Source organism: Mus caroli, chromosome 3, assembly GCF_900094665.2.
Source record: "Mus caroli chromosome 3, CAROLI_EIJ_v1.1, whole genome shotgun sequence".
Classification (NCBI taxonomy): Eukaryota; Metazoa; Chordata; class Mammalia; order Rodentia; family Muridae; genus Mus; species Mus caroli.
In genome coordinates this window covers 78727969-78736303 of record NC_034572.1, presented here as the reverse complement: position 1 = coordinate 78736303, position 8335 = coordinate 78727969, and the positions used below count along the sequence as shown (strand labels likewise).

At 43.7% G+C, this 8335-nt stretch overlaps 1 non-coding gene across 1 annotated transcript; it reads left to right on the top strand.

The window, feature by feature from the left end:
* The first annotated feature begins 3580 nt into the window (after positions 1-3580).
* Positions 3581-3643, top strand: LOC115030702. Its single transcript, XR_003836302.1, has one exon. It is a non-coding gene; the product is annotated as a U7 small nuclear RNA (small nuclear RNA).
* The last annotated feature ends 4692 nt before the right edge of the window (positions 3644-8335 follow it).

Below are 8335 nucleotides of genomic sequence, written 5' to 3'. Positions count from 1 at the left end.
AGGAAGGAAGGAAGGAAGGAAGGAAGGAAGGAAGGAAGGAGGAAAGAGAGAAAGAGAGAGAAAATGCAGTATGAAATCTCTGTGGCCTTAAAGGCTGGAAAGAGCTCAATATAAGGAAAAATATTGGCCCAGGACCCCCAAGACCAAGTTCTCAGCACAAAGGAGTTTTATTTTCCCCAGAGGGACAGAGGTCAGGGTTAAGGGACAAATACAGGAAATAGAGGAAGAGGGTTAATGGGAAAAAGAACAAGGGAGAGGGGGAAGAGATATTGTCCCTGGGGAACAAAGGACTGCCTCTGGATAGAGACAGATGTGGCACATAGACAGATAGTGATTTATAAAGGTACAAAGGAAAACCCCATGTTAGGATGAGGTGTTTAATTTTGATTGGGCATGTTAATTAGGTGACCCAAAGGGGGATTAGGCTCTTGATTGCTTTAATACTTTGATAGCTGGACTTGATAACCTCAGAAGAAGGAAGTAGCCAAAATGGGAATAGTCCTTGGTGGCTGGCTTCAGGAATGTAGTCTAATGGTTTTTAGCAAGGTAGAGAGAATTGGGAAGAAGGATAAGCCCTGCCGGCGCCATGTTTGCCACACTAGCCAGGGTCCCTTCACTCAGTGGTTGAGAACGTTTGTTGCTCTTGCAAAGGACCTGGATCCTAATCTTAGCACCTCCAAGGAGCCTGTCTATAATTCCAGCTCCAGGAGATCTGATCCCCTCTTCCTCTAGCATCAAGCATGCATGTGTTACACAAACATACATGCAGGCAAAACACCCATGCACATAAAATAAAATTTTAAAAATGAAGTCACTTCTTTCTCTTCCAGGGTGTTTACAAGTGTTTAGAAGCACTCTGAATAGCTTGGTGTTTGATAAATTATTGCAGGCTTTCACCTCTAACAAAACCAGAGTCTCTGATTATAGGATTGTTTATCTTTGTACCAAGAAGGTTGGGAAATCACCACAAGTCCACACGTGGTAGGTGCCCAGGCCGACTTCAAGGGGCTCATGTTGTGAAACTTAAGAAAGTTTCTAAAAGGAGAAAATAAATCTAGCCAGGTCTTTAGGGGTTCCGTATGTACTAAGCGTGTTTGTGACAGGTACAAACATGCCCTCCTCACTGAAGAGCAAAAGACTGTGACAGTGTTGAAGGCATAAACTCGGGGTCAGAAGGTTTTCATAAAAATTATGAAGATAGTTTTTTTTTTTAAGTAGCAAAACTCAAGACTTATCTGTGTAGGGAAACTATGTCCAAATCAGAATATGAAACAGGAAAGAACATGTCTTAGTCATCAAAGTACTGCCAATATGAGCAGAAGGCCAAGTGTGTCCTGACACCTGGGTAAAAAGCTGGCATTGTAGGCATGGAGGTGCCAGCCTACAATCCCAAATGAAGATAGGCGCATCCTTGGGGCTCCATAGCCAGCTAGTTCAGTGAAACTCCAACAGCTGAAAGTAAAGAGCGGTTGAAGAAGACACATAGTGTGGATTTCCAACCTCCACACAGTTATACATTCATATGTACACACACATACGCGTGTGTGCGCACGCATGCACACACACACACACACAGAGTAGAAAAATCTATAAAAAAAACTTAACCTAGAAATTAAAAAAAAAATCCAAATTAAAAATTGACATTTTAGCCGGGCGTGGTGGCGCACGCCTTTAATCCCAGCACTCGGGAGGCAGAGGCAGGCGGATTTCTGAGTTCGAGGCCAGCCTGGTCTACAGAGTGAGTTCCAGGACAGCCAGGGCTACACAGAGAAACCCTGTCTCGAAACCCCCCCCCCAAAAAAAAAATTGACATTTTTAGGGCTGGAGAGATGGCTCAGTGGTTAGGAATGCTTGCTACCCTTGCAAAGCACTGTAGCTCATTCATAGCACCCACATCAGGTGATTCACAATTGGAAGTGGAACTCCACTTCCAGGGGATCTGACACCTCTTCTGACCTAGAAGGGTACATATTTGGTCGGATACACACATCCACACACAAAAATACATAATAAAAGTTATAAATCTGTTTAATTTTTAAAATTAGATATTCAAGAGTCAACACACAAAGCTTGGTAACCTGAGTTTTATGCCAAGGACCTACATGGAGGAATGATAAAATTGTGATGGTTTGTATATGCTTGGCTCAGGGAGTGGCACTATTAAAAGGTGTGGCCTTGTTGGAGTAGGTGTGTGATTGTGGGTGTGGGCTTTAAGACCCTAGTCCTAATCATCTGGAAGCCAGTATTCTGCTAGCAACTGTTGGATGAAGATGTAGAACTCTCACCTCCTCCTGCACCATACCTGCCTGGATGCTGCCATGCTCCTACCTTGATGATAATGGGCTGAACCTCTGAACCTGTAAGCCAGCCCTGATTAAATGCTGTTCTTATAAGAGTTGCCTTTGTCATGATGTCTGTTCACAGCAGTAAAACCCTAAGACAAAGATCAATTCTCAAAAGTTGTCCTTTGGAGGCCTGGGGGAGGGGAGTTATCCTCTGATTCTATACATCCCCCAAGGTCCCAAGTTCTGCATGGCCACTGCAGAAAGGACAGTGTGACACAGTTCCCACCCCTGGAGCCTAGGTAGCAGGGCTTGGGCTCCACCAGTGCTGAAGGTTACTAGAATAAAGCCTGTTTGTATAATAATGTACATAATTTACTTTATGTTCTTCCTTCAGATGTTCTCCCTGCTACGGTTAATGATTCTGCAATAAATAGAAGAGTCCAGGAGGTGAGGGTGTGTCTAAATGTCCTTAGCAAAGTGGTAGTTGCTGAGACCCTCCGGACCACTCTTAAGGCTGTGGGAAAGAACTCTGAAAACATGAGTTCAAAAAATATATAAACAGGATTTCTCAACTATGCAAAAATATAGGGATGTAATGTGAATTGTATGAGGGGCTTCATTGACCTGAAAGAGCAGAGGCAAAAAGGGTGGTGGTGGTGGTGGTGAGATGGCTCAGCAGGTAAGAGCACTGACTGCTCTTCCGAAGGTCATGAGTTCAAATCCCAGCAACCACATGGTGCTCACAACCATCCATAGTGAGATATGACATCCTCTTCTGGTGTGTCTGAAGACAGCTACAGTGTACTTATATAATAATCAATAAAAATCTTTAAAAAAAAAAAAAGAGCAGAGGCAGCTACACTATAAACCTGCTTGTCAGAAAGATACAAATGAAGAAGATAAAGAGATTTAGGGAGTGTTGATCTCCGGGCAAAGTCCTTCCCAGCTATACTTATTGTTTCTGTTTACAAAGGCAGGCACGTTTCTGAGTTCAAGGTCAGTCTGGGGCAGAGCAAATTTAGGCCTAGGTGTGGTGGGTATGGTGATCTCAGAGCAAGATCCTACTCAGCTAACTTATTGTCTGTGCTTACAAAAGCAGGCAGGTCTCTGAATTTATTTGCTATGTTAAAAAATGTACTTGCTGTCTCTTTCTAAGAATCAAGGGGCTAAGGTCATAAAGTGTTGATTCATGGGAAAATCAAAAGAGAACTTAGAGTAAATGACTGGATTGGTATGTAAATAAAAGACTGGGTTTTGGTCTGCAAGAGAGAGTTACCCAGAGACAACTTCTTGGAGAGTGAGTACAGCTCTTTTAGAATTTTTCTAGCAGGATTTCTGACTTTGCTCTAAAAACCCAAAAGCTATCCTAGAAAGCTGTTACAGCTCTTATAAAAATTTTCTAACAGGATCTCTGCCCTTGGTTGGAAAACCCAAGAATTACTTAGAAAGCTAAAACATCTCTTTTAGAATTTTTTTCTAGCATCTTTTCCTTTTGGAATTTGTCTGGTGGGTTTTCTGAGCTATCCAGAGAGCTTTTAGAATTTTTTCTAGCATGAGAGAGCTGTATGTAGCAGAGAGCCGTCCTGAGCAGAGAGCTGTCTAGGGAGCAGAACCATGAGCTGTCAGCTTGTTCCCACGATTGACTTTTAGTCGTTCTTTTGCTGCTCCCAAACACCCCTTCCTCAAGACCCCCCTCTCCAAGCTGAGGCTGGTCCTTGGTACCATGTTATTCATATATCCACACACATGTATGCAATAAATAAGCAAGCGAGGAATTAAAAATAAAAGACCATTAATGCCTGTGACTATTAGTTTCTAAAATACCATTCTTCAAATTCTCAAAGGAAGGCAAGTACATAGAAGGATATAGGCGTGATAGCACATGCTTGCAATCCCAGTACTCAGGAAGCTGAGGCAAGAAGACTGTGAGTTCAGCCTGTGCTATATGGAAAGAGATAGCCAAGAAAGGTGAGAGAGAGGGGGAAGGAAGGAAGGGAGAGAGAGAGAGAGGGAAGATAGAGAGACAGAGAGACAGAGAGAGAGAGACAGAGAGAGAGAGACAGAGAGAGAGGAAAGGTATTTAATTCATTCCTAGGAAAATATAAATAATGAACTATATGACAGCTACTCTAACTGCTAATTTTAAAAAATCATAATGGAAATGGATGATGGGAATACCCCCACATATGCCTGGGGCATGTAAAACGGTATATCTAATTTGGTGAACAGTTTGACAATTCCTCAAAATAAATCAATCTTAGAGTTATCACTTAACATAGCAATTACCATTCTCCATGAATACCTGAGAGATAGAGTCAATTCTAATTATAGCCTCTTGCAACCTTGTACATAAATGTTCTTAAGTGGCTTTTTTTCTTAATAACTTAAAAGAAGATAAAATTAAATGTTCATCAGTTGATGAGCAGATAAATAAAATGCAGCATGTGGAGTATTATTCAGCCATAAATATTGAAGAATGGGTATGTGTTACCTCATGTATGAACCTTGAAGACATTGCTAAATGTCATGTAATTAGACATGCTAAATTAAAGTAGGCCAAAGACAAGATTCCTATGATATGTGATCCTATTTATATTAAATGTCTGGAATAGATAGTCTACAGAGACAAAACGCAGCTTAGTGGTCCCCAGCGGCAGGCAGGAGTGGAGATGTGTTAGCTGTGTTTCTTGTTGGTTGTGACAACGTGCAAAAAGCAATGTAAGGGAAGAAGAGCTTATTCTAGCTCAAGAGTTTACAGTACAGTCCACAGTGGTGAAAGCAGGCAGCTAGGACTCACATCTCCACAGATCGGGCAGCAAAGAGAGAGATGCTGACACTGGCCGGCTCTCCTCTTTCGTCCTTTTTGTTTACACGTGGCTCCCAGATTGTACCATCCCATCCTGGGTGGGTCTTCCTTCCTCACTTAAGCTTCCTAGGAATCCAAATGTGCCTCTAAATCCAGTCAAGCTGACAACGTTAGTCAGTCACAGGGAGTGTTATGGTGTGGGTTGGATGTAAAGTGTCACTATAGGTTCGTGTGTTTAAATGCATGGGTGCCAGCTGATGGCACTGTCTAGGGAGGTGTTGGAGCCTTTGAGACATGGGGCCTGGTAATGTAGGTTACTAGAGGAAACTCCTAAGTTAGAATGACCCCACTTCTGGTAAGCTGTCTGCTTTCTGACCCACTAAGACATTCTATTTTTAAAATAAAGAGATTAGTTTTATAGTATGTTAGAGATACTGAAAGACAAATTTCTTAGCATACAAATTATATATTTCGATAAAGCTACTTAAAGATAAACACCTCACCACAAAAAGCACAGAAAACAGAAACAAAAAAAAAATCAGGTAGGAGTTACAAGCAATAACAATTCAATCGTATGAAAGAAAACCAATGGTGTGATCAACTACCTACCCATAGTGGCTATTCTTGCTAGTCAACTTAACTACATGTAGAATTAATTAAAACTCAAGAGGCTGGGTACACCTCTAAGGGATATTTTTCTTTACTAGATCATTTGCAGTGGGAAGACTCATTTTTAATCTAGATCTTTTTGAAGTGGGAAGATCCACCTTTATTTCATCTAGGCCGTATCTTCTGCTGGTAGCTTATATAAAGGACATAAAAGAAGGAAGCTTGCTCTCTGCCTGCTTGTTCTCACAGTTAATAGCAAGTCCATCCCTTCACTGACATTAGAGCCTGTTGCTTTGGGACTCCAGTACATAACGAAGACCAGCTGAGACATTCAGCCTCACAGACTGATCAACTGCTGGATTCTTGGACCCTCCACTGGTAGACTAGTGATAACCTAGATGACCACGAGACCAGTGCCATGGGGTCTGGACAAGGAGCTAGCCTAAAACTACCACCAGTTGGGTACACAGGCCTGGTGTGTGTGTGTGTGTGGGGGTGCAGACCATGCCCCAGATGACCCCTGCCCAACACCATACATAATGTGAGAGCAGGGAGTAGCACTCCCGAGACCACTCCTGAGATGACCTCAGACACTCAAGAGATCCCAGGCACCACTAAGAGAAGTAAATACTGGGAAAATGGAAGAGAAAAAGAAACAGAATGCTGTGGGCACAATGAAGAGAGGCAGAACTGGAGACTCAAGAGTAATGAGGATCATCCTGACATGAGTTGCCAGAGATGCCACCTAGGACTATGATAGGGTTTTGGCCTGTGTTGCCAGTGGGGGCCGCATCTGGGTCCATGGTCCTGCCAGGGGTCTGTTATCACCAAAGACCAGATGTCCCTTGTTTGGGTTACCTCCCAGGGACATGTTTATGTCTAAGGGCTATGCAGAACTGATCCCACCCTTCCCCTGGGCATCCTGGAGATAGCTGGCCCTCGGGGCATGAACACAGGACAGCTGCTCCCACCCTACCTAGCTGCAGGACTCAGGAGAGCGAGCTGTACACTGCTAGAGTTTTGAGCCAGCCTGGAGGATATAAGCATGGGAGACCCGATCCTACAGATTGTAGTAGCATGGATGAGGGAGGATACTCTCTTCCCCACTTGCTCCTCACCACAGGCAGGAGACAAGGCTCTGAAGTCAAAAGAGCAGGAGAGCTGGCCCTGGATGTGGGGGTTGCAGGTGAGCCAGCCCTAAGGGCGTGAGTGTGGGAGAGCTGGCTCTGCCTCTTGTCTGCTATGTGGTAGCATAGATAAGGGAGAGATCCTCTCTCCTTTCTTTTGTCCTCACCACCAGCGGCAGGCAAGACAGCTGGCCCCAGGGTCCTGAGAGTGAGAGTACTGGCCATGTCCCTCACTGGCTGCAACACTTGGGAGAGCAGGCCCTGCACCTAACCTGGGCAGCAGGGTAGAGCTGGGCCTGGGTGTATGGGTTGCCGGTGACCTGGCCCCAAGGGTAGGAGAGCAGGAGAGCAGTGAGCTGACCAGCTCAGAACCCTCTCAAGCCCAGACCTAGGGCTTTGAGTTGGCTCACCCATATCTACTCCATGAATGAACTGCTGGAGTGTAGGAAGAGGCTGGTCCTACAGCATCTCCATGACATAGGGTAACCACAGGATATCTCAGACGAGTCCCAGCGAGGTTTCAATATTGATAGAGTAGCAGAAGCCGGAGGCCTTGAATCAGACCAATGACTCATTGTAATGAATGTTTGCAAGCAAAGAAGTGTGGACAAAAGGGAATACTGTGGGACACACTGTGATACACTACAACTTCCACAACGAGATTTTTTTTCCTCTGTTGTGGGGGTTGGTTGGAAAGATGGAGGGTGGGTATGAGAGAAGGGAGACATGAGTAGGTTTGGGGTGCATGATGGGAAATTCACAAAGAACCAACGAAAAGCTAAGAGATGGATAGATAATACAACATCTTATATATTAGTATAATATGTATTGTTATATATATTATATTTTAACTTATATAATAAGTATAATATAAATCTATATTCATTATATAAGTTCTGTTCCTCTAGAGAACCCTGACTGGTACAGACTTTGGTATCAGAAGTGGTTCTAGAGCAACAGAAGTATAAGAATAATTTTTTTTTCGAGTCAGGGTTTCTCTGTAGCCCTGGCTGTCCTGGAACTCACTTTGTAGACCAGGCTGGCCTCAAACTCAGAAATCCTCCTGCCTCTGCCTCCCGAGTGCTGGGATTAAAGGCATGCACCACTACGTCCGGATGAATAGGCTTTTCAATTTGCCAACACCCATGGGTACTAAAGACTCTTCAGTTACTGATGCTGCTCCTGGAAGCTCAAGAGAATACGAAAAACTCATGGTGCAAACTATTTTATAAACTTAAAGGGAAATATGCTTTTGGTTATTCTGATTCACCAGTTGTGAGAGGCAACAGATTTGGTGACTCTGTTTATAAAACTTTTAGAAATTTGTGGAAAAATCCAGAAAATGATGGTGCTGGCTGACTGCTCCAGCAGCTCTGGAAAAACTGACCAAGGAGAAGGTTGAGCTCCCTGATTGGACTAACCAGCTTCTAGCATCTCCCTGATAGGACTAACCAGCTTCTAGCATCTCCCTGATAGGACTAACCAGCTTCTAGCATCTCCCTGATAGG